The following is a 20217-nucleotide window of genomic DNA, read 5'->3' on the forward strand; positions in this document are numbered from 1 at the left end:
GTACACTGCGAAACCAAATCATGGTAGGTGTTACTGGTTAAAGCATTGTCAAACTCCAAATACCTGTGGCATCTTTATTGATGAGCCCGACGTGATCTGGTACACCAACTTAAAAAAATGTGAGTCTGTTCCTTTTTGTAATTCTATATGTCATCGCTTCGTTTTAATTTTTATATGTTGTGATTTTCTTTCATATTTTTGAATATATATATTCTCGTCCATTCTTGTACTTGATATTTCGCCATGACAAAACAGACACCTACGTTACTTAAGTTAATGACTATGACTCCACCTTCATTTCAACTAATGCCCTTTTGGCCAGACAACATCGAAGCCTGGTTTTATTATGCAGAGGTCGACTTCTAAGAGCACTATGTGAACGGCACACGTGCACAATTACTCGGAGTAGTAAAGGCACTACCATTATCGATGAAACTTTGGAAACTTTATGCAACACTTCTTAAGCCGAAAAGCATGCAAAAAAATCGTAGAGACCTAAATAAGTAATGATAGCGGTTTTAGGAATGTCGTCAGTGTCCATAGGAATTTGGTTATAGTCTTTGACCAAGTCGGTTTTCGAAAAGACAGTTGTACTATTCAAGGTAGCTGTCAAGTCGTGAATGTGAGGCGATCGATCGTGAACTATCGTGACGGTAACGATCGTGAATGGGTTTTGCATTCAATCGCCGATAGTCACCAGTTGGACGCCAATCGTTGCTGTCCTTTTTAGGGACCATGTGTAAGGGAGATGTCCATGGGCTGCTTGGCGGCCGAATGATTCCTGACTCTATCATGTAGTCGAATTCGTTTTTGGCCAACGTCGGGAGCCAGTAGGCGCGCTTTCGAGAATACAGGAGGTCCTGTAGTAGTGATGTGATGTACAACATTGCTGGTTACACACGGCAATTTCGGTTGCGATTGGTATATCCCAGTATACTTGTCGAGTAATTGTTGATAGAAGGAATCTATCGTGTGCCTGACTGTGACTGGAGATAATCTGCAACCGGGAAAAGAAGTTACTCAAACAGATAAACTAGTGTTTCCTTCTACTAGCCTCCGTTTGCGCGTATCAATGAGTTGACTGTGATGTTGTAGCAGACCTATACTAATTGGCATAGAAATATCTGCAAAAACGAAAATCCACTGGGTGGGTTCGCGTAAACCCACGTTAAGGTAAACGTACCTTTTACCATATGTAGGTATAGAGTTTCCGATTGCCACCTGTAAGTTTAAAACCGGTTCGTGAAACCGAAGGTTAGAATTTCCCGGAAGAACACTAACTTCTGCGTCAGTATTGACGAGGTAGCGAACTTTCATTATCACATCAGTGACATATAACAGACGTGTGTGTTTGCCGGCTACGGTTGCCGTTAACACGTGCAGGCAGGGAAATTTCCCGAAATATTTTTCATGTCGGTCAGTTTCGAGTTCAGAAAATTGCAAGTTCTGAATAAATAACCTGAAGATTGTTTATTTGGAGTGGATCAACGAACCAATGATATGACTTTGAAAATACACTTCAAAACATTTGCCTATAGGAGATCCGAGAAAATAATATTAAACCAAATCACTGGTCCGTGTGAACAATTTATCTGTGAAATGACTGAATGTATTTTAGCTATCAGATCTTGCTTCCAACTGATTACTTAGTTTAGATAAATAGACGTACTTATAAGTAAATAAATAATATCACGAGTGTGTAATGTAAACTAATGAAGTTTACGTAGATGTTATTATAAATATATTTTCTGTACTATTCGAACTAATTAGTATTGATTAGTATGTTGAAATGTTTGTGGAAAAAAAATTAGAAAACATACAGATTTACATGTGAATATTTGTCTGGATCATCTCAGGAAAATTAAAATATACTGAGTTTTTTAATATTATGAACCTGTAGTAACACGACATCACGGTATCGCTTAATGACACGACTATCTTTTCGAAGATCGATCTGGTACGAACATATCATCAGATCCCAGTCGCTCTTGAAGATATCGAAAAACCCGCTATCACGACTCCTTTTGGTCTGTTTGAGTTCCTACGAATGCCATTTAGATTACGGAATTCTGCTCAAACTTTCCAAAGGTTTATCGATAGCATAGTACGAGACAGATTTTGTTCACGTCTATATTGATGACCTGCTAATCGCATCATCTAATGTAGATGAACATTATCAACATCTAACAATCTTATTCCAACGTCTTTCGGATAATGGAATAGTAGCCAGCCCGGACAAGTGTGAATTTGGTAAACCAGAAATAATGTTCTTGGGTCACATCATTAAGTAAGAGGGTATTTCACCTTGCGAGGACAAGGTAAGTGCAATAAGGGAGTACAACATGCCGTCCACAGTCAAGAAACTGAAAGCATTTCTCGGTTTGGTTAACTTCTATCGACGTTTCATCCCACACGCGGCAGAACGGTTACGACCATTAACCGATTTACTTTGCGGTAATCCACGCAAGTTAGAATTGAACGATGCCGCAAATACTGCATTTTCAGGGAGTAAAACGTCTCTGGCTCAAGTCACACTCCTCGCTCATCCTGACCCATCAGCCACGTTTAGTATAGCAGTTGGTGCATCGAATTTTGCTATAGGAGCCGTTATGCAACAGAACATCCCCGGTAGTCGGCAACCTTTCGAATTTTTCTCACGACGCCTTACTTCCACGGAGATGAGATATAACGCTTTTGGTCGAGAACTATTAGCAGCCTACTGTACCATTAAACATTTCCGACACTCAGTAGAAGGTTGCAATTTCACTTTATTCACCGACCACAAGCCTTTAACGTATGCTCTGCATACCAAGTCTGACCGCTACTCACTACGAGAATGCAGACAGTTGGACTATATCTCTCAGTTCACGACAGACCTTCGTCACACTAAAGGCGAGTCGAGCTATGTTGATGATGCTCTGTCACGTATCCCAGTGAGTGCAGTTACTTTACCGGTGCTCGATCTTCCCGCTATGGCTGCCACCCAAGCGAACGATCCCTTTTGTACAGAAGCATCACAATCTACATCCGTTCAGTGCGAGGAAGTACCCCTAGCTACTACCTCAGGTACTATTTTATGTGATACCTCTACAGGTCTTGCCCGACCCATCGTACCCTCTGCTTACTGCCGCCTCGTCCTTGATGCCCTGCATGAACTGTCTCATCCAGGTATCGTAGCTACATTACGTCTCATCGCTGCACGATACGTCTGACCGTCTATGAATAAAGATGTCCGTATGTGGGTAAAGCAATGCTTACAATGTCAACGATCAAAAGCGCACAGGCACGTAGCTGCCCCCATTGGCACGTTCGCTACGCCTGATGCTCGCTTCGATCACGTTCATATAGACATTGTGGGACCATTGCCACCATAGCACGGGTATGATCACATACTCACGTGCGTCGACCGTTTTACAAGATGGTCCGAAGCTATACCCATCACGTCCATTACGGCGGAAACAGTTGTTCACCGCCTCGTAGAACGATGGATAGCGCTGTACGGTTGTCCCCCGACCGTCGCGACTGAACGAGGATAACAACTCGAGTTCGCATTATCCTCCACACTCACCCGGCTGCTTGGTACGGAACGTATACGCACTACCGCCTACCATCCAGCATCAAATGATCTAGTTGAACGGTTTTATCGACAGTTTAAAAGTTCTCTTCGAGCACATGAAAACAATATTTGGTACGAAACCTTATCGCTCGTCCTCTTAGGTATCAGAACGAGCTTAAACGCAGATATTCAATGTTCCACCGCTGAACTTGTATACGGCACGACATTGCGTCTGCCTGGGGAATTTTTCACACCACAAAGCAGTAACAATTTCGGTAAATCATACTACGTCCATCGACTGTCTGAATTTATGCGAACACTGCCTCCAGTGTTAACTCGAATACAACATCGACAGGTCGCTCTCACTCGAGAGTTATCTACCTGTTTACATGTTTTTATACGGGTAGATTCGGTACGCAAGCCATACGAAGGACCTTTTCACGTGATTTTTCGTCACAAAAACACCTAAAAGGTTGATCGTTATGGCCGCGTCGAGATCGTCAGCATTGATCGTCTCATACCAGCACACGTCAATGACAGTGCCTTACTTGATAACTTGAGGCCCAATGTTAGACCCATCAAAACTGCTAGCTGGATCCCTACATCTAATTCAGTGCAACACCCAGTTACAGTAACTGTGCAACGAATAACAAGAAAACTAATCATATCATTCATATAACTGACCACGCACTTAACGTTAATATATTCCAACCTCGCAAACCATCGCAAGTATGTTTAACAGTACACAATCCTCTTCAACTTATGAAGAAGCCGAAATCAACCACAAACCTTGGAAATAAACGTCTTAAACACGTTACCCATACGTCAGGTATAAATAGTTATCCGAATTGTAATTGGCCACTTGGTCACAACCATAGACCTGATAGCCTTCTTGGTCCGGCTCCCAATATGTACAGTATGCCCTTATCAGATGTTATATCCAATAACAATGAGAAAACTTTTTTTGTAATTCCGCCGGCTTTCCTGCCGGCAACGGTAAACATATTTCACATGATGACAAAGTGGTTGAATCTATTTCCCCTCGCAACACGACTCTTACCTTAGCTAATCCTATGAGTATTCATGGAACTACCAATTGCGATTTATACTCTAACCTGCTTCACTATGATGACTCTGAGTTTCTTATTCTTTCGTTCAATGCCCGCTCTCTGTCTAATAAAATTATTCATCTTAAAACTCTTTTATTCCTTGTAAACCCAACCATTGTACTTATTACGGAAACGTGGTGTAATTCATCTATATCCGATCATTCCTTGAATGTAGATAACTACGTTTTCTTTAGAACCGATAGATGTTATGGAATAGGAGGCGGTACAATTATCTATGCCCACTCAGACATTCAAGCATGCAAATTTGAGGATAAATCCCTTGATACTATAGACGACTCCACTTGGGTTACTGTAAACTGTGGATCCCAAAATTATTTACTGGTGGGATGCATATACAGACCACCTCATGCGGATACTAAGTTTGATAGATTACTAACAAACATCTTTTCCATTACTTCGCACCAACCGCATACTTTTAAAATCATCGGAGGTGATTTTAATCTGCCAAAAATTGCATAGGGCTTGACTCCGGTACCAGGTCGATATAACAAGCTAGTTGAAACATTAGAAATTTGTGGATGGGTTCAACAGGTCCGAAAACCGACCAGGGGGAATAATACACTTGATTTAATGTTCACAATCAACATAGACTCTATCTCAGTGCATACCAGTCATGAGTTTTTTATGAGTGACCATAGAGTTGTATTGAGTATTATTCACTCTTTAAACGCCATACAGTTGAACTCTAAAGCTACAATGATGTACCAAAGCAGACATTTTGATCAACAAACATGGAAACGGACTGGAACTCTCATTCAATGTTTACCATGGGAAACTTATTTTACCACAAATAATGTTGACATTGCGCTTTCCAATCTATACCACAACCTGATATATTGCCTTGACTGCACTGCTCCAGTGATTGGCCGTGTGGCTTATAATGCTAATAGGGGCCAAAATACTTTTAAAGGAAAGCTGAGGAAATTAAAATGCCGCTACTACGAGCAGAATGATGTGTATGCACTTCAGAGTATACTTAAATTAATCAACAGAAATGCTTCATCTAAACGTAAGTATTTTATGAATATAGAAAATAAAGCTCTACGTAGTAAAAGCCCAGAATTATCAATACTTCGACTTTTTAAATCCCGTGTAAAGTCAAATTCCCTTGGCACGACTAAATTCTTCATAGTTAACGGAAGCATTGTTAACGACCCGAATACTATATGCGAACAATTCAGCAAGCACTTCTCGCAGTGCTACAAAACTGGAACTGAAAACTCCATCATTACATTTCCAATGCTGACATCCAGACATCTGTCGAAAATTGATTTTACACCCTCCAACATCTAGCAGGCCATAGCTGCCCTGAAAAAGTCTTATTATGGTGGACCTGACGGGATACCTTCATCATTTGTGAAATATGGAAGTAGAAAATTTCCACTATTTTGTTTGAAACTTTTCAATCTATCCATGGAATATGGGACCTATCCATCTGTATGGAAAACATCCGTTATCACCCCTAGATTCAAAACAGGACCACGTAGTGATATTATTAACTATAGGCCAATTAATTTGACATCCGTGCTCTCAAGAACCATGGAAAAAATCATCCACAAACAGCTATTATCATTTTTACTTTCGGCTAGTCTGATCAGCTCATCCCAACACGGGTTTATGACTAAACGCTCATGTCTCACATCGCACCTGGAGTTTTTTGATCAAATTACCCAGAAAAGAGATGTTGGTCAGTCAGTGATAATTCTTTACTTCGATTTTAGTAAGACTTTCGACAGTGTCTCACACAAACTTCTTTTAAAACTCTCTCCATTTGGCATACAGAATCCCCTTTTATCTTGGCTCAAATCTTTTTTAGAAGAACGTAGCCAAATCGTTCGCTTTGGATCTTGCTACTCTAAACCTGTGAATGTAACCAGTGGGGTTATACAAGGAAGTGTGGTTGTTCCATTACTCTGTCTCCTTTTTATCAATGACTTGTGTTTCCTCTTTCAGTATGGTAAGCCTTTCCTTTTTGCTGATGACCTGAAAGTAGTTTATTCATTTTCTTCTCCCACGAAAGAAAGCTATATTTCAGCGGTAATCCAAGAGGAAATAAACAAGTTGTACGAGTGGACTGTTTCGTGGAATATGCCACTTAATGCTGACAAAAGTGGATTTATTCACATTGGTGGCTGCTTTAGTTTAAATCTGACTGTACACACACATACACTCGAACCTCTCAACACTGTTCGTGACCTGGGTTTAAGATATAGCAACAGTCTGAACTTTTCTGAGCACATTGTATCTCAAGTATCCAAAGCTAGAAAGCTGATCAGATTGATAATGCTAAACTTTAATAACATCGAATCGAGATTGTTATTATACAGAAAATGTATCTTACCCATTCTTGAATATGGTATTTTAGATTACAGTAATTGCAGACACACTGACCTGATTAGAATTGAAGGTGTTCAAAGAAAGTTCACCAAAGCTGTTCTGGGGTATTCTGATAACAAAGACTATCACCAAAGATGTCAGTAACTCAAATTAGAACCTTTCTGGATCAGACGTATCAAATTAAACCTTGTCTTTATCTACCGGCTTATTAACGGTATTTCCTACTCTTCGGTATCCACCCCTTCATACTCTGTGATATCATCCCACAATCTACGCAATAAGGAGAATATTCTAGCGATTCCAAGGGCCCACACAAACTTACGTCAGAATTTTTTTCCTTATTCGCTACTCAACCATGTGGAACAGACTGCCAGTGAATCTCCGTTGCAGTGAAACTACAACCCGGTTCAAAAGTCTCCTTGATGATTTTCTTTCCGAAAGTGGGTTATGTCACCTATTGAATATCAATGTATTCAACAATGATTTATACAAACAAGGTCCATCATCCATTTAATTGCCTGAAAAGCAAAATAAAACCTTTAAATCTTTTCACGTCTATTTTATTTTATTTCTCTTTATCTTAATATATGAAATCTGTTTATGTTCATTTTTATCATTATTACCGTTATTAATATCATTATTAGTTCCCCGACACATTAGATATTCTTTTTATCTCTTCTTATCCTCCTAAACATACTTAACTCCAGAATGTACTTTGAAATCAATTTTGACTTTCATAGCATCATTCTTAATTATTATTGCACAAATATTTATACTAATATCCGGTTTCACTCTGTATACTATTACATAAATCTAAATGTATTCATCCGAGTGCTTTAGAGGATTTTTATTTTATTTTTTCAATTGCTGGTTTCCTTCTGAGGTGATATTCATTACACAATTATTATTCTTATCATGGATGAAACTTTCCACTAGGTATTCACTTCTTTTCTCTCTTCTTTCGCTCTAAATAAATATTCTTAAGATTACGAAGTTTGTAATTAAGATAATAACTTGTGTTACAGTTAAATTAACTTCTCAGACCCGTTTTATCTTCACTATGCATATATGACTCATACATATTGATATTTTATTATCCTTTTCACTCAATTGAGACTTTCATAGCATCGCTCCAAACTATGACTGCACAAACACTTATTCTATTGTCATATCTGACTGCAATTATAAGTTATTTTTTCTTAATTATTTTTTGTTACTAATTCGACGATACACACATGGTCGTTTATTCTTGTTCTGTGTTAATAAACACGCCTATTAGACTGTTTGCGCATTTCACGTCTCCTTTATTTCTATTCCCTTATTTTCTCCATTTCCTTCTTTAAACTCAATTCAATATTCTTCTCAATTACAAAGACCCGATTTATTATTACTAATATTCTACTATTATTATTCTAATTTTTTTTAAATATGGCAAGTATAATGCTAACATTATTGAAAATTGTGTATTATTGCATTTTGACGAAACCCGAAATAATTTCTTCACAACACTTATGTACCCATAAGATGTTTGTGAATAATAATAATAATAATAATAATAATAATAATAATAATAATAATCCCACGCGAGACACATCAGAGACTTCATCCTCACGTCCCGGTCAACAGCACGTGTCATCTGCACCATCTACGGACGAGATTTCAGTCTCACGTCCAGATCAGCAGGCCACGCCGCCCTTGACTTCGGATGAGATTGCAGGCTCACGAAGTACGAACGAGACTGACGTCTCACGTTCTGGTAGCTGAGTACGCCTACCCGTAAGCTTTCGCGACAAACCACATAATCAACAGCGGATACGGTGTGGGACTATTCATATACTACTTGCTTACTACACCTTTTGTCTTTTTTTAATTTTTTTGTATCCTGAGCCCACGCTTCCCACCATCACCATTTTGGTACCGTCGGCTTCAGCCAACCTTGGAGAAATCTGGCCTGATCACCCACTCTCTTGTCAATGCACTCAGTCGATATTCTGGTTTCGAATCTGTCTGGCTTATGTTTGATCTCGCGCTTGGTTGTTATGGTCGCTTCTAGTTCCTTGGCTCAAGGTGGTTCTGTAATACGTCTGCAGCGTTTTCTGGTCCGGACCCCTACAAAGCAAACTTCAGATCCTGGATGCAAACCACTCTGGTGTGGTATGCCGACTCGAGCAACAAATACGGCACACTTCTCCTGATAGCGTTCTCTGTAAAAGGCCTTCGTTGGCAACTTGAGGATCAACGATCACTTCCTGTCTCGTCAATTATTCCGTCCTGCAATCGCACGTTTGCCGACCAGTCTCGCGAACCAAACCGCTACATATCGAAAGAGTAATCCCTTTTTAGCGGAGGGCTCCTGTAGTGACCTACTTTTATCAAGAGAACGCTATTGGTTTAATGTAAACAATCCTTATTATAACCAATTGTATCAGTGATTGCTTTACTGTACTTGTTTGTTTAACTGTACTAAAGACATTTTTCCTTCCGTTGATTGTGACCTTGCACGCACTTGCGTTTGCTCAGTGATTCTGCTTGTACTACTTTGGCACGATCCCGGTATTCTTCGGATACCACGAAATCGCCAACAAATATATCTCGCTACAGCCTCCAGTCGCCTTCTGATATATGGTACGCAACCTTCTTGTAGTGGTGATCATAGTCAACAACGACTCGACGCCACTCTACAAACCTCGTATGCTTAGAAAGTATTTTGTAGCAACATTTCTGTTGCTGAACCGTGTTGTAGATCGATATTATTGACGAGCTGACCCAACCTTTGTCAATAGGTCAGATCTCTGCGTCTAAGAGTAGACCATTTTAAAATTTCGCAAGGTTCCGAAACACCACTAGTGAAAACATTAGATGTAAAGTACCTGTTGAATTAACGTGGTGGTGCTTTCACTACTGCGGGGAATTGTACACGTGGGTCTGTCATGCCGTGCACGTGGAAGTCAGCTTATGCGTAGCAGAACCAGGCTTCGAAGTTGTCGAGCCAAAATGGCCTTAGCTGAAATGCGGGTGGCGAAAGAGTCTTGATCTTAAACGGTTTAGAAATCTGTTCTGTCATGATGAATATAAAGTATATCAATGGATATCTGAAAATACGAAAACAATAAGTGAAAATGCAGTTAAAATGATTTATAATGTTCCAACAAGGAACAGACTCACAGTTTTCGAATTGGTGTACAGTATCACGTCGAGCTCACTACCAAAGATGCTACAACTATAAGGAGTTTGACAAAACTCCAACCAGTAACACCCTTTTAATCGAAGTATGTCAACCCAGTCAAATCGGAAGTCAAGAATGAAGGGGTTTGGAAACGTATTTGGAAAGCTCTCGATGTGTCAAAGTAAAGTTTGGTCTGAACTGGCTAGAAGTTGAAAGGGACGCGTAGCGCGACGCACACACTCGTGATCTGGTGCGGATAAGCAATCGAGTGCCTTCAGCTAGGCGAGTCCAGTAAAACCAATGCGGTCAGTATCAAATGAAGACTGTTGAAAAACTGTGCTCACTAACATACCTATTAAGCTATTTGCATATTTCACATCTCCATTGTTTCTACTGCCTTATTTTTCTCCATTTCCTTCTTTAAACTCAATTCAATATTCTTCTGAACTAAACATAACCTGATTTATTATTATTATTATATTATCATTATTATTTCTTTTCTTTTTCATATATGGCAAACATAATACTAGCATTATTGAAACTTGTGTATTATTGCATTTTGACGAAACCCGAAATAATTTCTTCACAACACTTATGTACCCATAAGATGTTTGTGAATAATAATAATAATAATAATAATAATAATTATTATTATTATTATTATTATTATTATTATTATTATTACTATTATCATGCAGAGCTATTGATTTTGGAGATTTACTTACCAATACAATGGTACGGAGCTACCTCAGGAAGATAAATAGCTAAGTAACACCGAGGAACAGTAAACATTATACACTTAGACTGGCCCCGAAATTCTACCGTTTCTGAGGCAAAGGAGAAGACCCTGGAACTATGTCATCTGCCCTGTTACAGGTGATATCACAAATCAATCAGAAAAGGATGTATTTCAGCAATCCACTAATCCGAAATGAAACCTGAAGTTCATCCTATGAATGATGCATTCAACCTGCGAATATGGCGTAAAACATATGGTGACATATATTCAGTGATTTTTTGTAACAACAAAAATAAAAACCACATTTTTTCTCTAATTTGTCACACTTTATTTGTAACCACATTTTTATCCAATATCTGCTGTTTTGCTGTATCACTTGTTAAAAAGACGATGATAATTGTTTCGATGAATGATATACACTTCTACTACCGGGTTGTCTAAAATATAGAACAATACCTACGCCGTTTGTTCTTCTGTTTTATTGGCCACCGTTTTGATTGAAGACTATAATAGTATTATAACATCATTATAGGCCTTCCGACTCAACGTTGGACTTTTGGCACGGATTACTATTGTATAATACTATTGGACTCCGTCTTCCTCATTACGTCTTTGGTGCAGTCACTCGCAGAGGAACACCTGTCAATCAAGTGAACTCAGTTTGTGGTCGTTGTCCTCACGAGGCAGTTAACAAGTAACATTCATTCTATAGTAACTGTTAGCGTCTGTTTTGTTTAATATACCTTTTGTATTGCTAACGGTATTTTATTACCTTTGTTTTTACTAACGGACAGACATCTAGGTTTCTTAATCATTAATTTGTTTTGGTATATCAGTGTTAACCTAGTGTATCAATATATTTTGTGTAAGCTCCTTTTGTTTGGGGACCACCACAAATTTGGTGAGCCCGTAAAATTTTTTTTCTCTCGCAACTACTTTTGAGTTCACTTACAGACATTACGGCGTTATTTTACCCTTGGTAGTATTTAAATTTTCTTATATTCGTAATGTACTCATCCGAAACTGAAGGCACTGGCCAGGATAACATTTCAGCAGAGCTACATGCTCTAAATTTGATAAATGTGCCCCCATTCAGCCGATTAAATCCTCGCATTTGGTTTGCGCAAGTAGAAGTACAATTTCAGCGTCGCAACATACGCTCACAGGCATCTAAATACTCTTTTGTGCTTGGATTATTACCCACTGAAGTTGCATCTGAGGTGTCAGATTTGATAGATAATATTCCTGCACCTAATCCATTTGATCAATTGAAGCAGGCAATTATTCAACGTACCTCATTATCTGATGAAAATAGATTACAGCAATTACTACACGAATGTGAGCTAGGCGACAAATCACCGTCTCAATTATTACGACACATGAGACAATTAGCTGGCCCTTATAAATTTGATGACGCCTTCCTCAAGGAGATTTGGCTACAACGTTTGCCAACAGTAGTTAGGCAAATTCTTTGCGCCTCTAGCCAACCATCAGATTTAGAAAGTCTTGCTAGCATGGCGGATAAAATTTTAGAAGTTACACCCTGTACTACACCTTACGTACAGGCAATATTAGAAACTTCGAACGATAAGCAAACTCCCACCATAGCATCGTTAACTGCTGAACTAGGCGAACTACGAGCACAACATGAACGAACTGTCGCCACTCTTGAAAATAAACTGGATGCATTACAATTATTAATCTCCAACTTCACATCTACAAGACCTCGCTCTAGTTCTCGAGGGAGTAAGAATCGAAATAACTCGAAAGGAAATAAAAACGACGACAACAAATGTTGGTACCATAAAAAATATGGTGACAAAGCTAGGAAATGTGTTACGTCTTGTAAATTTTTCAAGTCATTTTCCTCACCAAAACGTGTCAACCAAACCATGGTAGCGACAAATGTCTCTGGCCATGCGCCTACTCGTCTTTTCCATGTTCTTGATAAAACTTCAGGGTACAAATTCTTAGTAGATACTGGAGCCGAAGTCAGTGTCATCCCACTGACCTTAAGCAACAAACCCATTGCTAAGAGTGGAAAATATACCCTAAGGGCAGCTAATAAAACCGAAATAAAGACATTTGGCGAACAATTTCTAACATTAGACTTGGGAATTAGACGTAATTTAACCTGGGTGTTTATTATTGCGGACGTCCGTCACCCTATACTAGGTGCAGATTTTCTCAGTTTCTACAACCTACTAGTTGACGTTAAGAGAAGAAAACTTATTGATTCCTGCACGAACCTTCAAATCCAGGGAATTCAGTCGGACTACCACATACATAGTATTAAAATTGACACCCCAGGGAACGACATATTCGCCACCATTCTATCTAAATTTCCCAAAATAACGAAACCAGACTACAGTGAAAACACTGTCCAACATTCTGTAGTACACCGGATCATCACAAAAGGTCAACCAACTTCGGCACGTCCACGCCGATTACCACCGGACAAACTGAATGTTGCAAAAGCTGAGTTTGATCATATGATGCAGCTAGGTATAATACGTCCGTCAAGTAGCCCCTGGGCATCCCCACTCCACATGATGCCCAAGCGAGACCAAGATTGGCGACCTTGTGGTGATTATAGATCATTGAACAACCTAACATTACCGGATCGCTACCCAATCCCTCATTTACATGATTTTTCTCTCACTTTACATGGCAAGCAAATTTTTTCTAAAATTGATCTTGTGCGAGAGTACCACCAGATTCCAGTAGCATCCGAGGACATAGCAAAAACAGCCATCATTACTCCATTTTGTTTGTTTGAATTCCTAAGAATGCCTTTTGGATTAAAGAACGCCGCACAAACATTTCAACGATTTATGGATGAGGTCACTAAAGGCCTAGATTTTGTTTTCGTGTATATTGATGATGTCTTAATAGCTAGCAGTTCGATCCATGAACACACTGATCACCTACATCAATTATTCGAAAGATTTCAGAAATATGGCATAGTGATTAATCCATCCAAATGTATTTTCGGAGTTGAGAGTTTAGAGTTTTTAGGTCACTTGATCGACAAACGTGGAATTAAACCTTTGGATACAAAAATAGAAGCCATCAAGAGTTTTCCAGAACCAGACTCATGGAATAAACTTCGACGTTTCTTGGGGATGATCAATTTTTATCGTCGCTTTATTCCACATTGCTCAGACATCCTACAACCTTTGACGGAGGTGTTAAAAGGTAAAGTCAAAAAGTTCACATTACCCTCCCAAGCGAAAGATGCCTTTTCTGCAGCTAAAACAGCAATCGCTTCTACTACCATGCTGACCTACTTAAGCCCTGACCCGGAAGCAACACTAATCCTGTGTACAGATGCATCACAGGCAGCAGTAGGTGCAGTACTACAACAGCGAGTTAATAATGAGGTCAAACCACTTGCCTTCTTTTCAAAGAAGCTAGAACCAACCCAAACTCGATATAGCACTTTCGGTAGAGAACTATTGGCTATTTATCTAGCTGTTAAACATTTCAACCATTTACTGCAAGGCAGAGACTTTGTGATACTCACTGATCACAAACCTTTAACCTATGCCTTTAACGCGAAAAGTGACCGTTATTCCCCTAGAGAAATGCGACAATTGGATTATATTTCCCAATTTTCGACCAACATACAGTTTATAAAAGGTGAGTCAAATGTTGTTGCGGATACTTTGTCACGTTTCAATGTCGATACAATTTCCTTCACCAAAGGAATCGATTTATTAGACATGGCGCGTTTGCAGACAGATGATCCTGACCTTGATGCTTGTAAACAAAGTTCGAGCTTGTCCTTAAAAAGTGTTCCTATACCGCATTCTGACTCTACTATCATTTGTGATACTTCTACTGGAACGCACAGACCTTTTGTGCCAATAGTGTACAGAAAAAGAGTTTTTGATTGTCTTCACTCACTATCCCATCCAGGGATTCGTGCTACTGTGAAACTGATTGCTGAAAGATTTGTTTGGCCAAAGATGAATGCAAATATAAAAAAATGGACCAGGACTTGTGTACAGTGTCAGCGCAGTAAAATACATAGACATACGATTACAACACCGTCAGCATTTAGTCTACCCGACCATCGTTTTCAACATGTTCATGTTGATTTAGTTGGTCCTCTTCCTCCATCTAACGGATTCACTTACATTTTTACTGCAGTGGACCGTTTCACTAGATGGCCAATTGCATGCCCAATAAAAGATATCTCCGCGGAAAATGTTGCTGCTGTATTCCTCGACAGATGGATCGCTAATTTTGGTGTACCTTCTACAGTTACTTCTGACAGAGGTTCACAGTTCCAATCTCACCTCTTCAATGAATTTACCCGCATTTTAGGAATCCATCACATCACTACAACAGCATACCACCCAGCAGCGAATGGACTAGTGGAACGATTTCACAGACAACTAAAAAGCGCATTGATGGTACAACCTGATGTTTCTAGATGGAGTGAATCTCTACCTTTTATTTTACTAAGCATACGTTCCACAATTAAAGAAGACCTACAATGTACTCCGGCACAGCTCGTCTATGGAGCTAATTTAACCTTACCCGGGCAACTAGTGACGCATAATGGCAAACCCGTATGTACGGATCCCACTTCTTTTTGCGAAAGACTAATGAGCCATATGAATAACATTAAGCCTGTTGCACCTCGGCCAGTTGTCTTAAAAGAGCAAGTTAGCAAGCATCTAAATACGTGTAAATTTGTATTTGTTCGTGTTGACTCAGTAAGACGCCCTCTACAACATCCTTATGAAGGACCATATGAAGTAGTTGAGAGGCAAACAAAATATTTCACAATCAATAAGAACGGAAAAAAAGAAACAGTTTCAATCGACCGGATAAAACCTGCTTTTATAGAATCTGAAACACATGACAACCGAAAGCCGTCTAAAGACAGCAGAGATCACACAACGCAGCTCCCAGTGTTTCCAAATAATTCTTCACCAACCCCGACGAAATCAATATTTCGTAAAACAGACGGTTCTAAGGTTACAGTTCCCACAAATTTAAATCCTAGTTCCGACACTTTACCTTCTACGAAAACAACTCGTTCAGGAAGACATGTACATTTTCCTAAACGTTATGTTGAATTAATTACTTAACCTTTATTCTGTCATTACCTGTAATGTGATTAAATATCTATATTAGCAGAGTTACTAACAACATTTTTTTTGCAAGCATTTTTTTTAAAAAAAATTTTTTGTGTACTACTAATATTGATAAATTCATTATGTTTTTCTCTACATGTGTATGCGTTTAATATGATGTTTAATATTAATTGTGCAAATATATCCAATTTCGTTGGACTCGTTCAGTTTATCACTAATTGTTTACACAATTTATACATTTATTTGCACTTCGGTGAACTCTCAATTTAATTACTGTTATTACTAATGATATTATTATTATTATTATTATTATACACTTCGTTTTTCTTGTTAAACTTTTTATATACATTAAAGTCTCTTTACTACAAGAGAAACATTTTGTTCTTGAATATATATACACGTATGATTTTTTTAAAAAAATAATATTTGTTTACCCTTTTCGTTGTGTAATTTTCTCCTACCTTCAAAGCATTTAAAGTTTTACGTCGGGCATACTTCCACCGACGCATGCCCTAGGGAGGGGAGTTATATGGTGACATATATTCAGTGATTTTTTGTAACAACAAAAATAAAAACCACATTTTTTCTCTAATTTGTCACACTTTATTTGTAACCACATTTTTATCCAATATCTGCTGTTTTGCTGTATCACTTGTTAAAAAGACGATGATAATTGTTTCGATGAATGATATACACTTCTACTACCGGGTTGTCTAAAATATAGAACAATACCTACGCCGTTTGTTCTTCTGTTTTATTGGCCACCGTTTTGATTGAAGACTATAATAGTATTATAACATCATTATAGGCCTTCCGACTCAACGTTGGACTTTTGGCACGGATTACTATTGTATAATACTATTGGACTCCGTCTTCCTCATTACGTCTTTGGTGCAGTCACTCGCAGAGGAACACCTGTCAATCAAGTGAACTCAGTTTGTGGTCGTTGTCCTCACGAGGCAGTTAACAAGTAACATTCATTCTATAGTAACTGTTAGCGTCTGTTTTGTTTAATATACCTTTTGTATTGCTAACGGTATTTTATTACCTTTGTTTTTACTAACGGACAGACATCTAGGTTTCTTAATCATTAATTTGTTTTGGTATATCAGTGTTAACCTAGTGTATCAATATATTTTGTGTAAGCTCCTTTTGTTTGGGGACCACCACAAACAGGAGTAAATGTAACAGATGTTGATGTTTGAGAATTTTATATTATGATGTTCTGTGTATTCCGTAAGAAACTGGCTAAAACATTACTCAGATCTCCTAAAGAAAATAAAGAGGACTGGTACCTTTGCAATAACGACAATATTTGACTGACAAAAAGCGGCCCCAATATTTACACTTTTTAACTCTGTCTTGATATAGGTTGAGAAGTTACGCGATTGCTATATAAAGCTGGTTAAAAAGTGATTCTGGATTATTTATTCCTACTGTGTAATCACTTTATAGGACCAACTACTGGTCGTGGCTTCTAGGCCTTTGGTTGACTCATACGTGTAAAGACAACGCATACACCCAGGAGAGTAATAAGATCGGACTGACAGAAGTCGTCAGCCGTTTGTCTTCGAAACAACTGCCTGGACATGGGCAAATGATGGAACTAGTCAAAAAGGCGGAGACTCTAGACCCCAGTTGATGAGGATAACCTTCCTATCTTCCCATATTTCGTGTGCAACTCCCGAGGAATTTCGTGCCAGCAGACGCCGGTTGCCAACTGGAATCTATATACATCCGGATAGGCCATATGACACTAGGATCAAGCACAAAGGCGAGTTGGATCCGACCATTCCACTTGTGGATTGTCTAGATCATAAAAAACGTGGAGACGATAGGGGTTACCAACTCGGCAAACCTTGTATAGGCAGGTTACCTGTCCATTCACATATCGCTCATAGAGACAAACAGGACGGGGGAGCTCACGCGTTTCAAATAGAAAGCATAACCTGCTTACACATGAACACTGTGAATTTATCAAATAAAATGGATGGTATGTGTGAATTCGGCAATGCTAATAATGCTCATCTGATAGGGATATCTGGAATTTGGATATCTTCTCAGTTTACGGACCAGGAGCTAGCAACACTCGGTATATCGTTGTTTCGCAATGACAGAAAAACGAAAATTGGGGGCGGAGTAGCCTTATAATTTCGATCTTGCCTGGAGGTACAACAAGTGCACAACCAAGAGTTTATCAATCTTGATGAATCCGTATGGTGCTCAGTAAGATTGTCTACCACCTCGAAGTGTCTAGTTCGAGTCATCTGCAGAAGGCCCATTGCTGACATCGAGTACGACAACCGTATTGAGGAAGGATTATCCCTCTCTACTCGTCTTAGATTCACATATATCCTGATTCTAGGAGGTTTCAATCTTTCCAAAGTCAATTCCGTGGAACACATGTATATTGGAGGTGAAAACTCTACTGAAGCTCGGTTCTTCAACGTCATTGAGGGTCTGAGATTATGCGAAAATGTGAAGTCAGCAGCTCGTGGTAGAAACAGTCAGACGCTGTCGCGCTCAAACTGCATATTTACAAACTGAGAATTCCTAGTTGACAACCTCTCAGTCCTGACTCCCCTAGGGAAAAGCGATCACGCCGTCATAGTGTTTAGTTTTATCAGAAAAAACCGAGCCAAGACATACCACCAACAACGGGCGCTGGAATTTCAAACGGTTGGATGTGCCAGCTTTACAGGACAATCTACATTGGGTGGATTGAGAAGTTCACCCTCAATTTGATGTGAATACTCGTTGAGACTTCTTACTGCACACCGTCTTGTGTGCTACAAGGCAGTCTGTTCCTCAAACGGTCCCCAAAATCCACAAGTAACCTACAGTCTTTAATAACTGCACTCTTCGTTTGTTAAGCCACAAAAGGCACTGTTGAGCGGAATACAAACGAACCGATAACAATGGCGCATATAGACAACATAAATAAGTAAGAAACATGTCCACAAAGGTGATAAGGAAAGGCAGGCATCAGTACCAGATAAAGCTTATCGATAAATTTGTCACAAATAATTGATCACTGGGTGGTGATCAATGTCATGTGTGTCAAGTCCTTATTAGTACAGATCGAATGCTATCTACCAAGTTGCAATGTGGCCACCAGTCTAGGTGGCTCAACACTGCGTGCACTATGTTGAGATTAGACGGTGGTTAGGGGTAGTCGCAGGAAACCCTGGATAAATTTGTCTCCAATCCGAAAAGATTATTCCGTTATATAGCCTTGCTTCGACAAGCCAAAACTGGAGTTTCCCAACTGATACATCCAAATGGCATGACCAACAACGACTGTGATGATGCTGAACCTTACTCTCGAACATTCCAACCAACCCACACTAACTGTTTTGATGAAAGCTTCATCTGCAACAGCACAGAAATTTCTGAAGTGAACCTGAACGCTGATCTGATGTACTGGAAACTGCAGCACCCAAAAAAGACGCTTCTCCTGGTTCTGATATGGTTCATTCTGCTATACTTAGTGAAGCAGCATCAATCTTGGCAACACCGCTTAGTTTGATGTTCTCACACTCGCTAGGCCAATACACATTACCGGAAATTTGAAAGCTGGCTCACATGATACCAATTTTCAAAGGAGTTCGATGCAGTGAACCTCCAAGGTGCCGACCGGTGGCTCTTCTCTGTATACCTTCTAAAATTATAGAGTCCCTTATATGCGACGGTATACATGACTTGTATTATCATTAAGCTTCTTTTCACCGCAACAGCACGGCCTCAGGAAGAGCCATTCTTGTACAACCAACTTTCTGACTGTGGTGGACAGATGGACAACCATCCTTGATCGCAAGAGGAAGGTTGAAGTCATTTACCTTGACTTCTCAAAAGCTTTTGATGGTGTCAACTATATATGTCTTGTCAATAATCTCAAACTGTTAGGTATCAAATCACCTTTAACGAATTGGCTCATTTCATATCTAAAAAATCTACATTTTAAGGTCAGGGTGTCTTAGTGAGTTCCCCAGTGGTTCAGTAATAGGACCTCGTATTTCCTCATTTATATAGACGAACTTATACAATAGGTATCGCCAGACTCATTACCTTTTTCTGATGATGTGAAGCTTTGGAGAGAGGTACGCGAAAAAAAGATGGAAAACCGGCACTTCAGAAGGATCTGGCTCGACTTCAAGGTTGGGCAGATGACAACGGAC

Source organism: Schistosoma haematobium, chromosome ZW, assembly GCF_000699445.3.
Source record: "Schistosoma haematobium chromosome ZW, whole genome shotgun sequence".
NCBI lineage: Eukaryota > Metazoa > Platyhelminthes > Trematoda > Strigeidida > Schistosomatidae > Schistosoma > Schistosoma haematobium.